The sequence below is a fragment of the Vidua chalybeata genome, chromosome 18, assembly GCF_026979565.1.
Source record: "Vidua chalybeata isolate OUT-0048 chromosome 18, bVidCha1 merged haplotype, whole genome shotgun sequence".
Classification (NCBI taxonomy): Eukaryota; Metazoa; Chordata; class Aves; order Passeriformes; family Viduidae; genus Vidua; species Vidua chalybeata.
Window position 1 is genome coordinate 14,002,631 of NC_071547.1, and position 7,830 is coordinate 14,010,460.

Genomic DNA, 7,830 nt, shown 5'->3' on the forward strand with positions numbered 1-7,830 from the left:
TCCTCCACAGGAGGAGAAGGGAGCCCAGCGCAGAGCTGGGGAAGGGCAGGAAAGTCCTCACAGAGAGGGATGGGCTGAGGGTGATTTTTATGTTCCCCTGTGGAGGAATGAGAGTCATAACTCTCAGCTCTCTTAGCAGGGTTCTCAACCAGCCTTTTAAGCTGTGAAAGACCAAAGAGTTATTCAGTAAGCCTTGTAACCATTGATATTTATTCTATTTTAAAACATTCATTTCTAAAAATGCACAGAAATCCCTGTTAGGCTGTGGCACACAAAGCACAGGGTCCTCCCCAGCAGAGCAGGAGGTGCCGGGGATGCAGCCAGCAGGGTATTAAAGGATTGGAGTGTAATTCACTGGTACCTGGAAGGCCAGTGGGGCCTCACAAGCACACTTGTGGGGTTTTTTTTTTAATAGGATTACAAAATTGGTTGGTTCGTGTGTCATGCACTATCCTACAGTGTAACATGCTCTGTACAGAACATGTATTAATTGATTTTTAATTGACTATTCATTAATGTACACAGAAGAAAAGGGGGATGGCAGCAGCCACTGGCACCCAGACAGCCCTTCTACAGGAATTTGTTCCTGAAAATTGTATCAGCGTAGGAAAAAAAAAAAAAAACAACCAAAAAAACTCTAATCAGCAGGGCTTTAAGATGGCAGCCTGTAATTTTAAGAGAAAACACTGGCTGCCCCATCCATACCCTCAATTCCAAACAGATGTAAAATTAAACCATTCCCATTTGCACTTCCCAGAACCCTGTTTCATGGAGCTCCAGGAGCAGCTACTTGCTGCTTCCCTGTGGCTGACCATACACCTGTTTTCCAGAGCAGTATCCTTCTCCAAATTTGCTTAAAAATATAAAGTCCTCTGTTTTCTGGGAGCCATGACAATGATGTAGTCAGGCTGCAGGAAATTAATCTACTTCCAGAGCTGCAGGGAGGTATGTGGGTCAGAGCTGGAGTGGCCAATGCTGGGGCTCTGGGAACTGGGAAGGGCTTTATGGGCCATGGGGCAGAAGCAGCTCTGGCACATGTGCTCTGGGCTGGATTAAGAGGGTTAATGTGAGTCATGGATGATAAGCCCCACAGACAGCATGGGAGTGGACAGGCAGCAGCCAGGGCTGGCTGAGCCTCTCCAGTGATGCTGCTGGATTGGGACAGTAGCTGGTAGGACAGTGCTGGTTTGTTGTGCCCTGGGAGGACAGTTCACATAAGGCAGGTACAGCAGGACAAGGGAAAATGCAAATCCAGAGGGGAATAACATGAGATTTGTACCAGAGAGAAAATCAGTGTTGGGGCTGTCACCTACCCCCTTTAAATGGCAGTGAGTAACCGAGCCTGTGGACCTTAGCCCCAGGTGTCACTCAGGGATGGACACAAGGACTGAGCCAGTGAGGATTTTGGAGGCTTCAGGGCACGGGATCACTGCTGCAGCCCATGCTGCCCTGGGAATGGGGCCAGTGGGAGCTGCAGAGATCTCTGAGCTGCAGGAGCTCTTACAGAGATCACTCAGTTGTGGAACCCACAGGGATTGCTGGGCTCTTGCTTGTGAAAGCACTGGGAAGCAGGAGTCACAGGTGCACAGTTTAATAACTGGAATAAGCAGCTGCTTGCATAGCTGAGCCTTGTCTATGCTGGAGGGAGAAAAAGGGGTGCCTCAAGTACTGGAAGGGGGTGGTGGGTTGCACCCAGGAGAGAGCAGCTCATCGTTCTAATTAAATCACTTCCAAGCCTCATGTTCCTAAATTATCCCTCCCCATTCCCCCCCCCGGCCCGTGCCCCAGCTCTGAAAGCAGCACAGATGAGCTGCAGGGCTCAGGGAGGCCGGCTGTAAGTAATCCTCTCATTATCCTGCCCTGCTCCCCTCCTCCTCCTGCAGACACAGCCCGAGGATGAGGTAAGCATCATGCAGCATTCCAGGATGCCAACAGTGGTGTATCTGCTCCTACCACCAGCTGGGGAATGGTAGGACATTAAAAGATGGCGCAGAGCAAGGTAGTCTTGTTGTCCCCTTGTCCCTGCACGATGTGCTGGTGGTCAGGCAGACAGATCCCCAGGTCATTCCAGAAGTGTTTGTGCTGTGTCTCAGCAGTCCCCGCAGCCACGGCTTTTTCCTGACTCAGCACTTTCCAAGGAGCTGCATAAGCGAGGGCACAAACGGCATGGCCCCATCCCCGTGGCAGAGGTTCCATTCCAACACCAGATGAATGCGCTACATCTGCTTTGGGGCCAAGGGAGGAAACGGCCATTTCCCCACATGTAACACGCCACACAGACACAAAACTGCAGCTACTGGCCTCGATGATCTTAGTGTTTTTTTCCAACCTTACAGATTCTATAAAAGGAGACTAAATCTTCCCCACATGCACAGGAGGCATGGAATGAAGCAGTGGACTGAAACTGCCATGAGGAAGATTTAGGCAGGAGACCAGAAACGTTTCCTGAGGCAATGACAGCTTGGCCTGAGGTTGTGAAACATCTGTCAGATGCTGGCAGGAAGGAGCTGCAGCAAGTGGCTCCTCTGGAGCCAGAATGGCCGATTTCTCCTTATCCCACACCTCTCTTGCAAGGGTGGAAGCATTCTAGGGCAGCCAATCCTTGCTGGAACAAGAGCCAATGCACCTCTGGGCATGGCAGCACACTCGATATCCTAAAGGAGATGAAAGTGCTCAAGAAAAATACTTGGAAAACACAAAACCCCCTTTTCTGTGTGGGGGGACCAGCTGGAGCCACGCTGGAGGCTCCATTGCTCAGCCCTGCCTCCAAAGTTAGTAGGTGCTACAGCTAAAACTTTGGGATCACCTCTGTAACTTGCACCAGAGAAGTTCCACATGGAATCAGGCAGTTTGTTTCCCTAGAGCAGTAATGCTCATTTTCCAGAAACAGATAGCTGGAGCAGTCCCAGAGCACTGCAGCAAAATGAGCTGGCAGATCCTTCCAAAAGGTGACAGGGGATGAGGACAGTCAAGGCTTCAAAAGGCCACTGAGCAAAGTGAGAGTTACTCAAGAGTTCTGGAAAAATACCATTAGTGGCAATCAATTAGTAGCAAATCAATGTGGATTTGTGTAACCTCTGTGCTCTGACTGGGACAGGACCTGGAAAGAGGCAGCAGTGCTGTAACACCTTCATGAGGCATTCAACTGCTATCTGGCACTTTTGCAAAGAAAACAAAAAGGAACAATATGGAATTGACACTTGGACAAAAAAAAAAAAAAAAGGCTCACTACTAGAACCATTGAATCCCTTGTGAACAGGGATTCAGCATGTCTTCTGGTGAATTATTCCAAGATTGGTTTCCAACACAGAGAGAACACAATTGAGTTTGAGGAAAGAGGAACAGTGATTCCAGCTGGGGAGATTAGCAGGTAAATTTGGAGTAACTGGTATTTCAGTCTAACAGAATGACAGTTCTCAAAGTCCCTACATGTTAATTCCTCACAACCTTTGTCAGCAGCTGCCAAAGCACAGCAAATCCCTCCAATTCCCACACAATCCTCCAGGCCAGGTCCACCTGCCTGCTCCCTCTTCTCCCAGCAGCCCTTCTGGGAAGGCAAATCCCACCTGGGCACAAGGCAGGCTTGTGCTCGGTGTCCTTCAGCCACCTCATCAAACCACAGGACAATGGGATGCTCAAGGGCCCTATCCCAGTGACACTGCCCCGTAAAACACTGCTGGGTGTGTTTAGGTTCCCAAATGGTTTGTTGATAGGTTTGTTGAGCCTAAAACCACACAGCTCTGACTCTAGTGACAAACAAATTCATGTGTCAAAACACAGACAAGTGGATCCTCTCCAGCTGGTGAATCAGGACAGACTTGGAGTGTACTGTTTCATAGGATTTTAATTTGCATCTCTTCTTTGGAGAACACAGGAAGGGCTAGAGGCAAAGGACATAACAGAATCAATAAATGGCAAAAAATTATTTTCAAATATAAGTACTTACATTGATTTAAACCAAGCTCTATAAAGCTTATGTGTTCAATACACAAAATTTTCATCTGGAGACTGAGGGAGTGTCAAGATGGTTCTGATGTTTTTAGAGACAGCCCAAATTTAAAGACTGCAGCCTGTATTTACAACATGCAAATGGTTTGGACAGACAGTCCTGAGACAAAAGCACAGGCTTGATTTATTAGACACATAACTATAAAATGATTTGCACATTTATAGGACAGACCCCACTAGGTAAATAATAGAATTACTTTCAGATAAAGAAGATAAACTTTATAGAATCACAGAATCATTTAAGTTGGGAAAAACCTCTAAGACCATTAACCCAGCACTGCCAACTCACCACTAACCACCAACATGTAGTCTCTTTCAGCCTCAGAGGCTGGAAGAACTGGTTTTTATTTTGGTGAGTAAAATTTTAGTAGAATAAAAACAATATATAGACTACAAAACAATATCTGTATTGATTTATGAGTCAGAAATTAAACATTCAAAATGTTCATTATGGTAATTTTGACTCTAAAAAGGAAAAACCTAGAAACAGAGAAATTAAAACATCTGTGATATGTCCATAGATACTGAATGATTTTTCTCCAGGTCATAGATTATGTAAATTAAGGGCCAGGAGACCAGCTCCTTTGAAAAGGCCTTTATTAGGTGATCAGCTCTGGGTGGGGGCCCGAGGGGTCGCGCACACCGTCGCTGCTCCCTTCGGCGACGCACAGGAGGAGGTGGTCAGTTGTGCTTCACAGCAGAACTGGGACCTCCGTCCTCGAGGGCGTGCCTAGGAAGACAAGTAGTGGCTCGTAGACTAGGGTCCTCATCTCGGTCTGGCTACTTTCAGGTGGTGGTGACCTCCAGAACTCGATTGATGGCATGGGAGGACTCTTCCCACTAGGTTCAGTCACTTGGTTCCTCGAGTTTCCACGTTATTTTGGTGTTTTTAGGCCCTTTTGGTGGATTCTGTTCTGCTTCACCTCATTTGCATACTGCCGAGGTTGTTTCTGGCCGCCATTTTGGGAGCAGCGAAGGCAATGCCCGAGGGACTGAATGAAGGTAACAATAAAGGGATTTAACAAGGGGTAACAGGGGGGTATTATGCAACACCAGTGAACATAGGGGAGCATATAACAACCGGGGGGGGTATTACAACAAGGGTACAGTTAGAAGGGACATGGGGAGACATATAGAAGCAGCAAACTGGGGGGTGTATTACAACCAGGGCACAACTGGAATGAACAGGGAGAGACATCCACAGTGGGAGACATAACAAGGGGGGGGGGGTACAATTGGAATGAACATGGGGGCACAACAAATATGTAACTTTTACTGAATTCATTCATAACAATAGATGACTCTTGGACAGGCACAGGCAGAAGGCCAACAGCATATCAGCTTCATGTGAGCTTTCACAGTTTAAGAACAGGAGTGAAAATAATTCCCTGCTCCAAGCCGTTGGCCAAGGCAGCTGCCCTTGGCTATGGAAATGGTTCCAGCTGATTCTAAGTTTAATCCAATGTTTTCTGCTGTAGCCATTCCAAAAATCTCCCCTAAGAAAAAAAAATCATGAGACCAAACAGTTCAAGAGTTTAAAGGAAGCTTGGGTTGGTTCACGTACTTCTCTGCAACTGTCTGTATTACCTCTATGTGATTAAAACGACATCTTTTTCTACCTCATTTACCACCAGCCCAAAGCAGAAGCTGCCAGACAGTGAAGCATCTATGTTCTTTGACCTCATGTTGCCAAGACAGCAAATAGGGACTGAAAGTCCAATCACCGTGACAAAGCCAGGGACCGGTGCTCACAGTACAGCTGCGACTACCCTTCTCGTTCTCCAGCTGGTGGAGCCCGAAAGCCGATACCGAGCGGCCAGGGACCTCCCACAGCCTCATGGTCCTGGAACCCCTCCCAGAGACGCTGGAAATCCGAATAGGTTTGCTCAGCAAGTGTTCTGTGAGTTTCCAGTGGGACAGGAAAAAAAGGAGGGTGTCACTAGGACAAATAAAAAGGAAAACATGTCCATGCCTGAAGCCGAGACAGCTGAGGAGAACTGTTGGACTGTAAAAGGAACAGGAGGTGAGGACAGGATTGGTGACAAACAGCCACTGCAGCCTTCAAAGGTAAACACTGTTTTATCTATTCGAGCCAGGTCTTATAGGCTCTCATAGACAAACATCATACCCTTGATAGCTCAGCTGCCTCAGGTGGCATAAAAGAAGTAGGATGGCTCTTGTAACAGTGTTGGAAACAAAAGGGTTTTAATAAAAGGCAAAATAAAAAAGCTCTTTACAGAGAAAAACTGAGCCAGGGCAAGAGCTCCTGCTAAAACATTTTATAAAAAGTGCTTTTTTTTTTTTTTTTTTTTTTTTGTTCTCTTCTTTTTCTAGTGAATTGCTTAGGCGGGACTTTTTGGCTTCTGTCCAATTAGCTATCCTTAAGTTTGAGGTGAAGTCCCCAAGGTCCTATGAGGTGTCTTTTAACCAAATTGAGGAGAGAAAGTTCTGGGCTTTTTTCCTTTTTAAGGAGACAACGGGTAACTTTTTTACTCCGTCAACAGGGAGCACATTCATACAAAACACAAGGAAAGAAAGCAGCACAGAACTTGGAACAAACGAGGTGGATGGCTGGGGTGTTCCTGGTGGCCAGAAGTGGTGAGGATTAAGGTTGTTTTCTCTCCCGTGAGCCAAAGAAGGCCACTGAAGACATGAAGGATGTTGCAGAAGGAGGCTATAGTGGGTGAGATGTGTGAGGACTGAAGATTGTAAAGCAATACATGGAGTGGACATTGAATTTTGCATGAAAGACACCACCCAGGGAGAACATGGATCTGGCACACAGCATTTCAGAAATATTTACAGTTAAACAGAAGCATGGCCATGACCTTGTGATTATACAAAAAATACTACAAAATCAAATTATTTTCTCCATCCACAGATATTAGAGACAGGAAAATTAACTGGAAGGAACCTCAGAGAACTATTCCAGACAAAATATAAACTTAAAAGGTTTATCATCAAAAATGAGTAGGAAATACTGTACTCTTTTATGGTCCGAACTACACATTTCTAAGATGCTGTGCCTGCTGAAAGCAGCTTCAGGTGGGACTACCTGACATGAATGTACAGAAGGTTTATAATTTCTACCTAAAAATACTAATTTTAAAATATTAATTTAAAACAGAAGGTTTATAATTTTTCCCTAAAAATATTAATTTAAAAATGTGGGGAGATGACATAAAGAAAAATTCTTTCTGAGGTGTACTGACACATTTTCACATCCCATCCTCCCACCTCCATACAGGGAAGGAGATGATTCTGGTTCCTGAGCACATGACAGCAGACTGCTGGCAAATCCCCTCTGCTGGCCAACATCACATCTCATGTGGTGAACCCTCGGCTCTGGTAGGTCCCCGAACCTCCATCAGGGCAGGCTGGAATGGGTGCTAGATGTATCCTTGATGAAAAACTTGGTTTGCTCCAACATCGAGAGGAATGACATCATTTTCATTAGTGGGAAAGAAAATTTGCCCATCCCTTGGTCGGGAACTGGTCTGTACTGGTTTAGCACAGGCTGGGAGAGCTGGGGGTGCTCCCCTGGAGTGGAGAAGGCTCCAGGGACACCTCAGAGCCCCTTGCAGGGCCTAAAGGGGCTCCAGGAGAGCTGGAGAGGGACTGGGGACAAGGGATGGAGGGACAGGACACAGGGAATGGCTTCCCAGTGCCAGAGGGCAGGGATGGATGGGAGATTGGGAAGGAATTGTTCGCTGGCAGGGTGGGCAGGCCCTGGCAGAGGGTGCCCAGAGCAGCTGTGGCTGCCCCTGGATCCCTGGCAGTGCCCAAGGCCAGGTTGGACATTGGGGCTGGCAGCAGCCTGGG

General features: G+C 46.8%; 1 long non-coding RNA gene across 1 annotated transcript; it reads right to left on the bottom strand.

Moving 5' to 3' along the window:
• Positions 1-4,568: 4,568 nt before the first annotated feature.
• On the bottom strand, positions 4,569-7,328 carry LOC128796971 (uncharacterized). Its single transcript, XR_008433956.1, has 2 exons — positions 7,246-7,328; positions 4,569-5,000 (listed from the first exon to the last, which is right to left on the bottom strand). It is a non-coding gene; the product is annotated as an uncharacterized LOC128796971 (long non-coding RNA).
• Between the last annotated feature and the right edge of the window lie 502 nt (positions 7,329-7,830).